Source organism: Equus quagga, chromosome 4 (assembly GCF_021613505.1).
Source record: "Equus quagga isolate Etosha38 chromosome 4, UCLA_HA_Equagga_1.0, whole genome shotgun sequence".
Taxonomy (NCBI): domain Eukaryota; kingdom Metazoa; phylum Chordata; class Mammalia; order Perissodactyla; family Equidae; genus Equus; species Equus quagga.
Genome location: NC_060270.1, coordinates 40,564,790 through 40,579,470, shown reverse-complemented (window position 1 = coordinate 40,579,470; position 14,681 = coordinate 40,564,790).

The window sequence follows — 14,681 nt, the reverse complement described above, 5'->3', positions numbered from 1 at the left end:
ACTAAAGCCCAGATTACAGCCACAGCCAGCATTCTGCATACGTTACTTCTTTCTTCATCCAACAGTCCTCAGTAATCCTAACCTTTGAAATGTCATGACTTCTTATACTGCCTCGTGCTGATACCTCAGTTCTCTTAAATTAAATTATGCTCTCCCTAAGAGCAGGAACCATATCTTACTATATTTTTTAATCAACAAAGGTGCCTAGCACAGTGGAGCACTAATTCCTGCTACAGAATTCTTGTGTAATATTAACTATTATTCTAACACATATTTTCCTAAATCTTTTAGAGTTCTCTGAAGACTGGCACATATTTTTTAAACTGTTTTGCTGTTGAAAGAGGTTGAGAGAAAGCATGCTACACATAGAAGAGTATAGTACACATAGCAACCCTATGGCTTAGATTTTCTTAGATCAGGGGCAATTTCAAATCTTTTGTTCCACTGTTACCATTAATGGATGCTATGGTTCAAAAAAATATGGCAACCATATCCTTAATATTAGTTTGAATTGTTGTCCAATGTAAAAGTTGTGCTGTAAGTGAAGAGCCAGGAAAACCTAGATGAGGTGAGAAAGTATCTTGATTGACTTAGTAAAGTGTTCTCAACTTAAAGTATAAATAAAATTTTGCTTCATCTTGACCACTGAATATACTCCATACCCTCAGACTAATATTGAATATCTACCTGCTGTTAATATATTACATACGTTCAGTATAGTTTTTTTTAATATTATATCACTAAAAAAGCTCATCAGTGCTCATCATTCAGACTAACTGAAGAAAAGGGTAACATGATAAAAAGTTTGAATGATAAATTATGTGAAAGTAATCTTTCTGCTTAAAACATACAGAGTAAATACATGATACCTAGTTGAGTTCTCCAGAAATCGCTTCAGTGAATAAATTTGAAATTAGCATATTTATAGCGGTGTCCCTTTGAAGTTTATAAAGACTCGTGGCAAGTTTGTTCTCTTGAGTAGTTTCTAACATAAACTGGCAATTTTATTAATACTGTTAATTTGCCTAGGAAACCGTTTTTACACAGCTGGTACAAGAAAATTTGGAGCAAGTAATCATGGGATGCAAATTCACTGAGTGTAAATAAATGCTTTACTTGCACATAGATTGCTGCCATTTAATTTAGTGAGCATTTCTAAATTATTTATTCACAGAAATTTAAGAAGCCCTCTTTCTAAGAAGTGAAAATGTTAATTTGTGAGAGCATTGTGATGCTTACATGGAGCTGTCATGGACAAGAAAGAAGAAGGATCCCACCACAGTTGCATTAAAAAGTAGTTTCTGGGAGTGACAGACTGGAAAAGAATGCAAAATTTTAAAATAAGTCCCAGCTCATATAGATTCCAACAGCCTTTAATTCCCTTCACCAAAGACTTCCTAAAACTGCATGCATTGCAAAAAGTCTGAAGTCTTGTCTTAATACTCAATTGAGCATTCACTATCAAGCAATACATTATTCAAATGGCAAGTCTGATTACATCTTTTCAAATTACTACATTTTCCACTTATTCTGAAGACCAAGATGAACAGAGTACGTATGTTACCACCAAAGGGGGGTCTTCTACTCACTGCAAAGACAAGCTAACAGTTGAGAGGCAAAGCAGTAGGAGACAAAGGGTTTTATTATAGCTTGTTGGAAGATGGGGGGACTAATGTCCAAAAGAACCATCTTAAGGTGAGAACAGAATCTTGAAGCAGTTATACAGGCCAGTGGGTTATAGTGGAGGGGGTTAGGAATGTTGACCCTGTGGTGTTACAGACTGGGAGTCGCCACACCAGATCCTTCAGTTGTCATGGATACCAGCATAGAATCTCTGTACAAGGATCATCACATTCCTAGGGAGCTCAAAAGAACAAAATTATTGTCTTATCACAGCTGGGTGGGGCCATAAAATCTACAAAGCATGTATAGTTCCTAGAGGGTGCATATCCAGCAGGCTTAGTTAATCAGAGGTCATTCAAAGTTACCATATGGTCTCTTTTCTACAATATGGCTTCCCTTACTTATGTTGAGCTGGTATCATGTATCACTCAGGTCCCAGAAAGAAGAGATGGCTCATTCAAACCGGATAATTGAGGAGAATTTAATAGAGAGACTACAAAAGGATAGGGTTAGGGGAAAGCAATTAGGAATAAAGGCTTTACCCCAGGGCTAGCAATTGTGGGGAGGTATTACTTCATATATCTGACGTTAAGAAGGGAAAGAATAGCTACTCAAACCTGGAGAGAGAAGGGCAATTAACAGGATCTACATCCTTTGCAAGAGGGACCAGCCAAGCTATTATGATCTACCAGGGAGAGCCCTTAGGGAATAAACGCCCTGACTTCAGTCTCCAGGGAGATTTCCACGGGTTGAACACAACCAGAAGCCAGAGGGCAAAAGAATTTTTAGATGCAGTCCAAATAGGTCCATCCCCTGGGGCACAGAGAGGGTGGAGAAGAGTAGAGAGTGAATCTGGAGAGCATACGGAAAATATCCAATATAGTGCTCTTTTGCTGCAAGTAACAGAAAATCTAACTCAAACTTGTCAAAGCAAACGGAATTCATTGACTTACATATCTGAAAATTATAGGGGTAGCTCTTATCTTCAGGCCCAGCTTCACCCAGCATCTCAAAGGGTGTCCCTGGGACTCTGTCTTTCCATCTCTCAGCTCTGTTCTCTTCCATGTAGACTTTATTCAAAGTGGCAAGATATCTAATAGCAGTTTCAGGTTGAATTCCAGAAAAAAATAGTTAAAGAATAATAAAATAAAATAATAATAAAGTGAAAAATATAAGGTCTGGGCCAGCCCTGTGGCACAGTGGTTATGTGTGACACATTCCACTTCAGTGTCCCACGTTCACAGGTTCGGATCCCCACGTGGACCTACGCCACTTGTCAGCCACGTTGTGGGGGCAACCCATATACAAAGTAGGGGAGGACTGGCACAGATGTTAGCTCAGGGCTAACCTTCCTCAGCAAAATATAAAATAAAATAAAAGGTCCTTTCAACTTTACTCAGAGTTCCTGAGCTTGACTCTCACTGGCCGAAGTCACCTGCCCACTCCTAATCAATCTAATCAGAGGAATGAAATAGGATGATTAGCCTGTTCGGAATCACATGCCTATCCTTTGACTCAAAAGTTTAAGCCACACAAAGTTCAAGGACAGAGGGTAGGGGCAAGGTGGGTACTGTTACCAAAATTAGGAAAGATGGATGCAAGGCAGCCAAAAGATAACAAATGGCCACTAAGGCCTATTTTGTAATCCAATTCACTTCTCAGCTCTAATTATCACGATGTTCAGGAATATATGAATCCACCAGTTTGAGCCGAGCCAGTAGCATTAGAAAAATATGCTTACAATTTCCACCTTTCCTCTAATTTCCACATTTTATGCCAATGAAGCCATGACACATTTATTTATATGTATATATTAATATATACATATATGTATATACTGATATCCATGTATGTATGTACATAAAATTTCCCATGATGCAATAATTTGATTTGTTGCAGTATTAAACATTTATATTAGCTTTCTAGATCTATAAGCACTGTGCGCAACACAAGCATTCTCTTTAGGTTGCTAATTCCTGAAAAAGAGGAACCATTTCTGTTTTAGTTGTTAGTTTAATTTTCTTCCCAAACTACCAGCATAGGAGGATGAATTAATGAGTCAATTTGATGTTAATAATGATAAAATTACACTTAGGAGTAGTTTTCTCTGAAAAGGAAGTATCTTTTTTCCCAACATAAACAGTTTTGAAACCCAAAATACCACACTGTCACAGAAATTTAAAGCTAGAAAGGCCCAGATTATTTTAGGAACTGAGAACCAACAAAGTTGAAGTGACCTAAAACTAGAGAGAATTTTAAAATCAAATCTTAAAAAAATGACAGTCTACGTCCCAGAGATATTATAATATGATGAGGTAATATGAGCAGAGCTGCTATATTTTAACCAGGGATACTACATAAACTTGCAATCCATAGCAAATTTTATCATGTGAGTGGCAAGGGACTATTAAGGATGAGCCTAGATGTGTATTCCCCTTAAATCATCCTGTTTAGGGAAGAAGAGCTTTAACCAGATAGACATAGGCTTCAGTTCTCTCAGGTCACATCTATAAGGTAAATGTAGTTTTTTATTGCAGCTGTGTACTTGCTGATAAGACAAAGTGAAGAATGCGAGTACTTAATCATCACATCTTTAAAATGACACAGAAGACCATCTATTTTTAGCTGTCTAAGGTTCTTTCTTACCTTTCCTCTCAATAATGTACCTACATATTAGTTTCTAAAGTGCTTACGTACACAAAGTACATTAGCTTCTCATAGGTTTGTAGGCTGGCTTCATGTTTATTCCTCTACATAAATGAGCACATCTCTAAAATTATCCAGTAATGAATCTAAAGCTAAATTGCTTAGAAAAGCAACTGGGGAGCAGGAAGTCATTTTCTTTTAGCCTGTTTAACAAGAAGCTAACTGAGATGTACCAAAATGAAAACTCAATACTATTTAAGATTGCTTTCCCTTTGTCCTCTTCCTCCTCCCTGGTTGTTTTTGAGCTGGAGGACTTAAATAATGCCACTACGACACCCAAGTAGAAAGGTTGTCCACTTTGGATTTTAATTAGTCTCATTTTTAGAAGTTGGTCTCCTTGGAGATCAATTGAAGGACTTATCTAGCTTGATTCCCTTCTCTCAGACGCTGCAGTACAGCATTGCCTGTTGTACAATGTCTTGAAAACAATTTTTTCATATATTTTGTCCAGTTTTTTTTTTTCAGTTGTTTATTGTGGAAGGGTTAGTCTGGCACCAGTTAACCAGTCATAGCTACAAGTAAAAGTCAAGGCTTTTGATTCTCTCCATTTATACTATTATTGGCAATTCCTAAAATAATGGGTATTCTTCTACGTAGGTCCCCCACTGAGAAGAGGATCACCATTTAATCATTTGGACCAGAAAAAAACCTCAATTAATAATTCACAAATCATACTGTCATACCTTATCCCCAATTTCCATAGATATGTAAACTAGATTGTATAGTCAAATTTTATCCCTACCATAATGACTATAATCCAGATATGTGATGGAGAGAGATAGGGCTAGAAGATTGACTCAAAACAGGACGAAAGAAAACTTACTAAAAGAGAAGAGGAGGATGGGAACTAAAAATGACTCCCTGGAGAACAAAAGAAAAGCAACTTCCTGGAGAACAAAGGAGGGATTAAGTTCTCCTCTTTTCTAATAAAATTGAAGAGTTTCAGACTTTAATAATATAGGACCCTGTAATCAATGACAGGATAGGGAGCTGCTGTTGGCCCACTGCGTGTCCTTGGGAAAATAAAACATAAGACTCTAGAAGAGAGCAAACAGGCTTAAGTGAGGAAGATCTAAGAGGATTTTCATGGTTCCTCCGAGACTTGAGATGTGATGTGGTAAGGCTAGCCTTGGAGAAGAAGCGTCACATGATCCAGGTGAACACCAGTCTTGCATAGATCTCAGGAGAAACTGAAATGAACACTTACGATAGAGTTTCAGGAAAATGGGGAGGGGTACAATCTAAATGGATAAGCATGCCAGAAAGTCTCGCTTATGAGTTCTGAGAAGAGGTAAGCCATCAAGGTTTGAAAAAGACAAACAGGTAAACAGGTTTGTGAAGACCGAGATTGCCCAGAAAACTTCAGCAGCAATATGCTACCAATCTACCTAGTGTTTCGTGTACAAAACATATTTTTGTTTAATCATTTTTAGTAGAATCTGTCATAAGAAAACTTGCTCACAATTCAACTTTCTCTCCCCCTGAACTCTCTCTCTTCCCCATGAACACTGGGGAAGGAGATTATGTCAACCCAGAATATTGCATAAAACAAATTTCCTAGTGAACAGCATAAAAATTTCACTGATTAAGTTTTCTGCACTAATTCCAAGTGTCCTCCATAGACTCTTTTGTTACATAATAGTTCAGGAAATGAGTATCCTTAATTCAGCCAGAAAGAAGAGTCAATGGCAAAGGCTTGGAAACATTTTAATTATACAGAGATGATCAACGCAACGGTATTTGTTAGCGAAATTATACCTTACTATTGTGAATTTTATTCTTTTTTAAATCTTTACATTTTAACAAGGGTATTAGTTTTTCCATTCCGTGGAATTGACAAAAGTTATAAAAATAACCCACTTTTCTTTCATATCTAAGTCCATAGGTATAAAATTAAGGAAGATTCATCAGGATGAAAGCAAAACATCAGCAATAACCATTCGTGCTATCTTTTTTCAATTAGGATGTTTCTATGACATATGTTTCTATGTTCATCACTGAATTTCTAGAACCTAGAGCTGCTTGGCACAGTGGGTATTCAATAAACATTAGGTGAATAAATAAATTGCAACTCTCATAGTCATGCTAGTTACCACGATGTCAGTGAAAATGAATACAATAAATTCTGGATCATCAGCTAATCAAAAGCCTAAGTGTCACAGAAAAATAACAACAAAAACAAAAGCAAAAACATTCCTAACATGATGGTGTTTGGTTTTGTTACTGTTGGAGAAGAGGTTGATATGTGACCACAGAAATGGGCATGAAACAGTTAACAGCAAAACCCTAGGCTACTACAATTAGGAGTGACGTTTTATAGCTCAAAAAGGGAAGTCACCTGAAGTCAATGACTCACGCAAAATGGGACATAGTTCTTTACTCAGTGCTCAACATGGAAGTTACATTGCAGAAATCACCATGGTGGATAAGGAATCTAGATCTTGGAAACAGCAAAATTAAAAGCACTAAAAGCTTAGAGATTCAGTCAATTAAGGCCCTTAACTGAAATTAAAACAATTTCAAACCAAACTGTAACTAAATTTCTACAATTCATATTACAACTCTGATATAAGTAAGAAGTGATGATTCAACTCAGATAGTGGGTATGGACAAGCGTGGAACCCAGTAGACTGAATGATGCAAAATTTCTAAGCATTCGCAGTCCCTTCAGCTGTTCTTCATACAACATGGTCTCTAGCTGCTTCATCATCACAGGGTTATACTGCTCCAAACAAGCGTCATTGTCTTCAATGCGGCATTGAAATACAACACAATTGTAATGGTTAATTTTATGTATCACTTGACAGGGCCATGGTACCCAAGTACATGATCAAACATTATTCTGGATGTTCTGTGAGGGCGTTTTGGGATGAGAATAACATTTTTTTTTTTTTTTTTTTTTGAGAAAGATTAGCCCTGAGCTAACTGCTGTCAATCCTCCTCTTTTTGCTGAGGAAGGCTGGCCCTGAGCTAACAACCGTGCCCATCTTCCCCTACTTCATATGTGGGATGCCTACACAGCATGGCTTTCCAACCGGTGCCATGTTCGCACCCAAAATCCAAACCAGCGAACCCCAGGCCGCCAAAGCAGAATGTGTGCACTTAACCGCTACGCCACTGGGCTGGCCAGAGAATAACATTTAAATTGGTGGATTTTTGAGTAAAGCAGAATGCTCTCCATAACGTGGGTGGGCCTCATCCAATCAGTGAAGGCCAGAATAGAACAAGAGACTGACCTCTCTGGAGCAAGAAGGAATTCTGCCTACAGATGGCCTTCAGATTTGAACTGTAACGTCAACTCTTCCTGGGTCTCCAGCCTGATGGCCTTCAGACTTGAACTGCAGCATCCGCTCTTCCTGGATTTCCAGCCTGCCAGCCCACCCTGCAGATTTTGGATTTGCCAGCCTCCATAAAATCACACGAGCCAACTCCTTAGACTCCTTCTCTATATATACATATCCTACTGGTTCTGTTTCTCTGGATAACCCTGACTACCACAAGTATGCAGATATTTGTCCTATATGCACAGAACACAACAGAAATGCTATCCCTAGTCATACCTCAGAGAGACTATCCTTAGTCACAGATACAATTAAATCAACAATTAACACAGATAAAAGATAAAAAAACAAATGTAAACCAGGGAGAAAAAAAAAATAAAGGGAGGAAGAGAGAAAATTACATTTGCTTTTTTAGCTATCACATCATTTATTCATATTTGAGCTTAAAGAAAAAAAATTCCTTTAAAGTTTTTTTTAAAAAGATAACCCATCTGCTTCTAGAGTATCCAGTTACCAGGCTCCCTGTACCTGTCCAGAAAGCACTTTTATTCCAAGTTGAACCAACAATATGGACTACTTTTTTGGAATACTATCTTTCGTCTGTTGCTGTAATTTCCAAACCACAAGTTTTGTTTGCCATAACTACCTCCCAAGCCAAGAGATGGTCTCACTGCCCAGAATCGGAATTTATTTCCAGGTCCCCTTCCAAGAAACCTGGTTAATTAAGCCTTGCTCAGTCACGTATGTTACATATATGACATACTATGTCCCATCGCTTACTCTGTGTGATATCTACATGTAAATATTTGTACATTGTTATTCATTCACTCAAACATATTTATTTAGTTCCTGATATGTGCGAGGTGCTGAGCGAGTTATTGAGTACAGAGTCATGAACAAGACAGATATGGCCCTGCCTTCATGTATCTCATATTTTAGTGGGGAAGACAAATAACCACTAAGGAAATAAATTACGATAACTGTTAGGATGGAAAGAAAAGGAGTTTTATGAGAGGGAAGAGGCCACCTTTAAGTTGAATCTTGAAGATAAAAAGAAAATAAAGAAAAGTGAGGGAAGAGTATTTTAGAAAACAGCAAATACAAAAGCTCCGAAGTGGGGAAAACTTGGGAGTACTTAGAAAATATCAGAAAATCTATGTGGTTGAATCCTGATGATTGATGGAGAGGACTGAAAACAAGGTAGGATACGTAGGCAGAGACCAGATCATAAAGGGCTTTTTTTTTTTTTTAAAGATTGGCACCTGAGATAACAACTATTGCCAATCTTCTTTTTTTTTTTTCCTGCTTTTTCTCCCCAACTATTCTAGTTGTAGGTCCTTCTAGTTGTGGCATGTGGGATGCCGCCTCAGCATGGCCTGATGAGCGGTGCCATGTCTGCGCTCAGGATCCGAACCAGTGAAACCCTGGGCCGGTGAAACGGAGCACGTGAACGTAACCACTCGGCCACAGGGCCAGCCCCCATAAGGGGCTTTATAGTGAATTTTTTAGGGCAAAGAATGGAGCCCTCCTGTACTTGAAAATTAGATTCCCTTCTGAGAAAGTGAAACCCAGAAAGACTAAAGCACAATGCACAAGAATCACCATCTGTGGAATGATTACAAGCAGAAAAGAAAACATGAGTGAGAGGCTGGAGAGTTTGAGAAACACACAATTCCAGAGTGACTACAGTATAGACACAGAGAAAAATGATTAGAATATGATTATAACCTAAGCTGAAACACAATCAATGATACTGGACCCCACCTAAAGAAGTAATCTGTTAACAACTCTGAGATATTCCCTAAAGGCACCTCTCCAGCCATCATTTCATATGTACATGGCGGTAGTGGGGCGGAAGCACAGGGGCTTAAAGAAAGACATGAAGTTTCAGCACTTGGACTATTTTCATCACGGATCATAAGAACACTAAGGATTAGATCTCAAAGTTCATTCTGTCTAATCCCTTAGTTTTAAAGGTGACAAGAGAGGTTTAGGAGATTAGATGATCTGCCCCCAAAACACAGCTGGAACTCCTGGGCTAAACTGTTTCCACTGTGATAACTCCCGACCAGACGGTAATATATATTCATTGTACTACACCATTTTATATACGGGACTTGAACATCTGTGGGTTTCGGTATCCATGGGGGTTCCTGGAACCAATTCCCACTGGATACCTAGGGACAACAGTTGCTCACACTCTTAATCTCACATAGGAGTTGAAATTTCATATTCTCATTCCATGCAATTGATAGGTAAATTTTTAAATGAAATTATGTTTCCTAAGAAATAAGAGCTATTTAGCCTTCTATGAATCCTTTCTCTTTCAACTATGAGCAATAGCTATTTAGTTAACTCCAGCCTATATGGCAACCAAAGTGATCCTTTTTATAATGAAAGTCATAATGTGCCTCTCTGCTTAAAACCCTGAAGTGACTCCCATTCCACCAAGCGTAAAAGCCAAGCTCCTCCAATAGCCTACAAACTCTGCACCTCTGTGCTCACTCTTTGCTTGCTACACTGTCTTCCCTGCTGTTACTCAATACATCAAGTACCTTCCTGCCTTAGGACCTTTGCACTGACTGTTCCCTCGGCCTCTAACTCCTTTCTCCCACACAAGCTGAATGACTAATTCCTTCATCTCTTTCAAGTCTTCGCTCACATGTCATCTTCTCAATGAGACCTGCCCTGACCATTCTATTTAAAATACTACAGCCACCCCTCTGCACTTCCAATGCCTCTCACCCTGCTTTGCTTCTTTTACTATAGGATTTATCACTTTCTAATATACTACATCATTTACTTTCTTATTATGTTTGCTGCTTGTTGTCTGTCTCCCTCCACCAGAATATAAGCGCCATGAAGGCAGGAATCTCGGTCTATTTTTTTCACTATTATATTCCTAACATCTGAAACAGTGCCTAACCCCCAACAAATATTTGCTGAATGAATTAATTCATTCATTTAATTAACTGCATTTGGAAATTTGACCACTCTATGTCTACCAATAATCGAATGTCATGAATAAAGTGGGTAGAATCAAAGTTAAATCTTTACCCAGATATGCTGGATCTTCCAATGGATTCCATTCAGAAGGGTAATACATACTAAACCAATAAGACATTTCCAGTCTCTGAAATTCTTTGGCGCTGCCATCAATAAAACATAAAGGAGTTATTGTTTAGTAATTAAAAGATGATCAATTACTCTTTTTCAAAAAATGTCCAAACTTCACCTAAAATGGGTATCAAACCAATCCAGAAGGTACTGACAAGGAATACTATTTATAGTTGGCCCTCCATATCCACAAGTTTCACATTCACAGATTCAATCGAATTGAAATTTTGATGCACAGTTGGTAGAACCATGGATATCAAAGGCCCACCGTATTTTTTGTACTACACCATTTTATATAAGGGAGTTTAGCATCCGTAGATTTTGGTATCCAAGGGGTTTCTTGGAACCAATCTCCCATGGATACCAGGAGACAACTGTATTTAGCATCAATTAAACTGTCAATTTTTCTTTGTTATAATCTTGACATGTTCCCTTGCATAGTATTCTGAGAAACTACCATAAAATGAAATCTAAGCAGCATGTGCACGAGCGTGCATGCATGTGTGTGTGTGTGTATGTGGTTGTGTCTTTATAAGCAGTCATGACAAAGTACCTGAAGATAAGCACACTGGCCTATTCCATGTCAGTATCATATACATCTTTCAGCTGTTTTTTTTTTTCAGCAATCATGATGGATTTGTTCTGAAATATCCTCATTCTATTTCCAAGTTTTTTGTAAACAAAGACAAACATGGAAAAAATGGCTGGCTGATAATAGCACTGCAGATGGCCACTGCGTATGGTCAAGCATTTGCACATCTCTGGGACTGCTGCCCACACCGTACATTTTTTATGACGCCAGTGTACCAACAACACCACCCCTACCCTATCCTGGAGTTGTGTAGTGTTCACCCCTGGGTCTGTTCAGAACTAACTGGTCTAGGTTGGAACTGAAATCAGTGATCTTTTCTCTTGGAAAAAGTAATTCAAAATTACTGACAATCAATATTAGACAATGAGATACGAACTGATTTACATTAACATAAAGTCCTCAAAACATTTACCAGTAACTAGAAAATAGAGGAGGTATTAGAGACACAACTATCTTAAAATAACCATATGATAGGTCACAATTCCCCATCCCTGAATCCTTGTTTAGTTGGCAGTAGGTTTTCTGGTAAAAGGTGGAAAAATGTGATACCCATAATGATCTTATAGCACCCTCAAGTGGATAAATATTAGACTGACACTGTTTTTCTTCTTGAAGAGGTGTTGGTCTATGATATGAAAAATAAAAAGAGAAGGTGGTGGAATCCTTTCAAACAAAGACTATTGGATGAATGAAGATGTACCAACCCTTGTCAGAAGGGTTTGTAGTCTGAATTATTTTTCTAATAATAAAGATGGATTTTTGGCTGATCTAGCCATACTTTCCGTATAGTATTCCCCATTCTTCCTCGTCATATGTACCAAAGCTGTAATCTAAACCTCCTGCACCATACGCCTATGAATGAAACCAAGTAGCCCCACTATAGGAAAAAAGGTTCAAGGCTATCTTTATATGTCAACATAATAACATATTTTTTAAATAAAATAAGTTCCATGCATACATATTTACAGACTATATCCTCAAGGAGCATAGTTTCAGCTGATCCTCCAAACCATGTGGCAGGGTAGAAAGAGTACTAGATATATGGTAAGATAATGTGGATTCCAAGGTTAGTTTTTGAACAAATTATCAACCTCTCCATATCTGATTCTTCATTTTTAAAATGACAGAGTAGAAAAAGCAGAGGCTACTAGTTGGTGGCTTCTTAGTGTAATTAGTTAAGAATCTTTTGGTTCTAAACCATAAATTTACTCAAGCTGGCTTAGACAACAAAAAGGATTTTTTTTTTTAAGAAAAAAAGAGGGAGGAAAAAAGAAACGCTGGAAAATTAAATAGAAGAGTATTAACATACTTCTAGGGTCTTATTCAGTTCTACCCACCTTTTCCTGATACGCACATCCCACCTGTAACCCCAGACAGCATGAAGCTTTGTTGAAATTGTTTACATCAGAGTCAAGAACCAAAAAGAATCTGTCTACAAATATTTCTCATATAGTCATAGATTATTTGTGTAAGTCCTTCCTGAATGGTAATATACAAGTTTCTGAGATCCAAATAGACTTTCTCTTTTGCATACGGCGTCACTAGCAGCTATACATGTTACTTTGGGAAACTTGGGGGATCCAAGAAAAGCTACTTTCAGATATGCTGTTTTTGCCCCTGCTGTATGTGGCTACCTTGCTATGGCTAAGTTTTTGTGTTCTTTGCTAAATAAATCAGACATTTAATCTGTGTATGTGTGTGTGTGTACTCATGCAGGAGACAGGAAGTCTCTTCCCACAAATCTATAGCCTACCTGAAATGACACACTTGCATAACTAAACTTTTCATAAGTAAAATACCCCTACCTACCTCAATTTCACACTTGCAGTCTCTCGAATGGATCTTGCTTTTTCAAATCTCTACTTATTCAATTATATTGCTCCTTCTGCTGGAAGACACATACTTGCCTTCTCCTCTCCTGTCTTATCCCCATCAACTCCACTACCTCATTACCCAGGCTAAAGGGATCAAAGCAGACACCTACTAGGTGTCCACAGCAATAGTACTCACCACTATGCCATATTTGTTTCTTCTTACCTCTACTCCTCTATTAAACCATGTACCACTCAAGAATCAGGTGTTTTCTTCATGTTTCTTTCTCCAGGGCCTAGGGAGTTAAAAGATGTACGTATGTGTCTATTTAGAAATGGAATTTGACGTGACAATAAAAATAGGCCCAGCATCCAGACACCAAAGATCTGACTGTCTTGAATGCCCTGCCCTCTCTTCCCTCTCATATATTCGCTTAATTATTCATACTGCTTAATCTGGAAACGTTATCTGGAAAAGATTTTTTAAAGATTTTTTTAAAAGGTCAAACTAGTAAACAAAAAATTAAGCAAAACATGAAAAAAAGTGTTTTCTTTCTACGTCCACCTTGAGAAGCCCCATATTGGGAAATAGTTTTGCCAAGATGAGAAGCAAAACTAGTCCCCTCACTTTCTCTCCTCACTCCCTTCAGTCCTACATCAAAGATCCAGTGCTCCGTCTCCTTCAAAGTCAAAGGGTATCTATGCCAGCAGAAAACAAATTCAAATCCACCTGCTATTGTAAAAGGCTTAATCCCCTGCTGTGGGGTGGTACCTGAGAAGTGAAGAACAAGGTTGCCTATGGCACTTAACTACTGTGACTGCCTCCATTTAAGGTCAGCACCAACCAAAGATAGAAAATTCCAGCCTAAGTTCTGATTACATTTGCTTAAAGTTTATTTTTTCTGTCACTACTGTGTATACAGCAAGCGTTTGATAAATGTCACTCTTGATGAATGCCGCTTACTCTCTAAAAGCAGCTACTTCCTCCTGTTTTCATGGCCTTACCAAGGTAATTTTACATGTTCAAGATATGGGGTGGTTGGAGGTTACTCTGGTGTTGGAATTAGGAAAAAGAGTTGACAGACCCCAGAGTGATGAAGGCATGTGCTACTCAAGAATGGCCTCACAAGATGACATTCGCAGACTAAGTGCCACTGTCCGGCATCTGGTTCTCAGATGCTGGGCTTCTCAGTCCCTCCAGAGATAATTAGATCCTTAAAAACAGATCAATCTATGTAAAATCACATATTTTCTTTACCAGAATGTTTATATAGTTCATTGTTACTGGTCAGCTTTCCTTTTCAGTGACAGCACCCTCTTTCCTAATAGCAGCCATACTCTAGAGTTACAGCTTAACACAAATCAGTCTGTACTATTGATTAAACTTTCCTGATGTGCCCACAGTGGCTTGAAATTTATCATCTTTTAAAATTGCATTCTTCTTTCTCGCATTCTCAAGTCCCAATAAACTATTTACCTATTTGCTTGGATTTTTCACAAAATAGTGTGGAGACATACACTATATTGTGGGCTGGGTCTTCTATCCAAGTG